The 2,500-nt window shown below is 37.6% G+C and overlaps 1 pseudogene; it reads left to right on the top strand.

Moving 5' to 3' along the window:
• The window catches only part of LOC128871220 (large subunit ribosomal RNA), a 5,030-nt pseudogene that overhangs the window by 443 nt on the left and 2,087 nt on the right, over positions 1 to 2,500 (top strand).

The following is a 2,500-nucleotide window of genomic DNA, read 5'->3' as shown; positions in this document are numbered from 1 at the left end:
TGAACCTGAATATCCATTATGAAAAATTCATCATTAAATAATTAAAAATAATGTGCATTTTTTTCATATAAGGACATTGTAATCTATTAACATAATAAAGTATTTATCAAAAGATCATTGGTGATATTAAGTTTATTTAAATTAATTTGCTTTTTAAGCATATTAACATAGAATAAATACTAATGATTTGATAAAGTGTTGATAGATTTTATTATATATAATGCTAAAATTCATTTTTTGAATTTTACAAAAAATTTAATATCTATGATATTAATATTTATTTGTATGCATTTATATGATTAACAATGCGAAAGATTCAGGATACCTTCGGGACCCGTCTTGAAACACGGACCAAGGAGTCTAACATATGTGCAAGTCATTGAGTTATATTAAACTTAATGGCAAAATTAACTTAACTTAAAAATATAATGGGATTAATTTTTAGTCTATTTTCTTAAATAGTCAATTAATTCAATCCCGGGGCGTTCCATATAGTTATGTATAATGATAATTTATTATTATTTATACCTCTAACTGGAGCGTACCTTGAGCATATATGCTGTGACCCGAAAGATGGTGAACTATACTTGATCAGGTTGAAGTCAGGGGAAACCCTGATGGAAGACCGAAACAGTTCTGACGTGCAAATCGATTGTCAGAATTGAGTATAGGGGCGAAAGACCAATCGAACCATCTAGTAGCTGGTTCCCTCCGAAGTTTCCCTCAGGATAGCTGGTGCATTTAAAAATTATATAAAATAATCTTATCTGGTAAAGCGAATGATTAGAGGCCTTAGGGTCGAAACGATTTTAACCTATTCTCAAACTTTAAATGGGTAAGAACCTCACCTTTCTTGATATGAAGGTTGAGGTTATGATATAATGTGCCCAGTGGGCCACTTTTGGTAAGCAGAACTGGCGCTGTGGGATGAACCAAACGTAATGTTACGGTGCCTAAATTAACAACTCATGCAGATACCATGAAAGGCGTTGGTTGCTTAAAACAGCAGGACGGTGGACATGGAAGTCGTAATCCGCTAAGGAGTGTGTAACAACTCACCTGCCGAAGCAACTAGCCCTTAAAATGGATGGCGCTTAAGTTGTATACCTATACATTACCGCTAAAGTAGATGATTTATAAAACAATTTCGATTGATTTATAAATTTTGAAACTTTAGTGAGTAGGAGGGTACAATAGTGTGCTTAGAAGTGTTTGGCGTAAGCCTGCATGGAGCCGCTATTGGTACAGATCTTGGTGGTAGTAGCAAATAATCGAATGAGACCTTGGAGGACTGAAGTGGAGAAGGGTTTCGTGTGAACAGTGGTTGATCACGAGTTAGTCGGTCCTAAGTTCAAGGCGAAAGCCGAAAATTTTCAAGTTTTTAATAAAAAAAAATATTAATAAAATTTATATATATATATTAAAAAATAATTAAATACTTGAATTATTTTGAACGAAAGGGAATACGGTTCCAATTCCGTAACCTGTTGAGTATCCGTTTGTTATTAAAAATGGGCCTTGTGCTCATCCTGGCAACAGGAACGACCATAAAGAAGCCGTCGAGAGATATCGGAAGAGTTTTCTTTTCTGTTTTATAGTCGTACTACCATGGAAGTCTTTCGAAGAGAGATATGGTAGATGGACTAGAAGAGCATGACATTTACTGTTGTGTCGATATTTTCTCCTCGGACCTTGAAAATTTATGGTGGGGTCACGCAAACTTCTCAACAGGCCGTACCAATATCCGCAGCTGGTCTCCAAGGTGAAGAGTCTCTAGTCGATAGAATAATGTAGGTAAGGGAAGTCGGCAAATTAGATCCGTAACTTCGGGATAAGGATTGGCTCTGAAGATTGAGATAGTCGGGCTTGATTGGGAAGCAATACCATGGTTTATGTACTCGTTCTGGGTAAATAGAGAATTACGATTCTTGTTCCCCGGATAGTAGTTACGTAGCCAATTGTGGAACTTTCTTGCTAAAATTTTTAAGGAATTATATCATTCGATATATATTCTTTTTAAATTATAACGATTATCAATTAACAATCAATTCAGAACTGGCACGGACTTGGGGAATCCGACTGTCTAATTAAAACAAAGCATTGTGATGGCCCTAACGGGTGTTGACACAATGTGATTTCTGCCCAGTGCTCTGAATGTCAAAGTGAAGAAATTCAAGTAAGCGCGGGTAAACGGCGGGAGTAACTATGACTCTCTTAAGGTAGCCAAATGCCTCGTCATCTAATTAGTGACGCGCATGAATGGATTAACGAGATTCCTACTGTCCCTATCTACTCCCCCCAGCGGTGCAGGGGTTAGAATATGCCCGAGGTAAGGTATGCCTGTCGTAAAAGGCGACTAAAATCTAGGTTTGCCAGTGCCTGAGTAGTATGGATGCTCAACTGGCAGAGTCTTCGGGTTCGATGTCTTACCGGAGACCTTAACTCGGTACCACGGGGAACAGGAGCCCTCAGAGTTCGCTCTGACCTGTTCTATGGGAAC

This window comes from Anastrepha ludens, unplaced genomic scaffold (genome assembly GCF_028408465.1).
Source record: "Anastrepha ludens isolate Willacy unplaced genomic scaffold, idAnaLude1.1 ptg000056l, whole genome shotgun sequence".
Classification (NCBI taxonomy): Eukaryota; Metazoa; Arthropoda; class Insecta; order Diptera; family Tephritidae; genus Anastrepha; species Anastrepha ludens.
The sequence above is the reverse complement of the archived record's forward strand: the minus strand, read 5'-3'. Positions and strand labels throughout refer to the sequence as shown.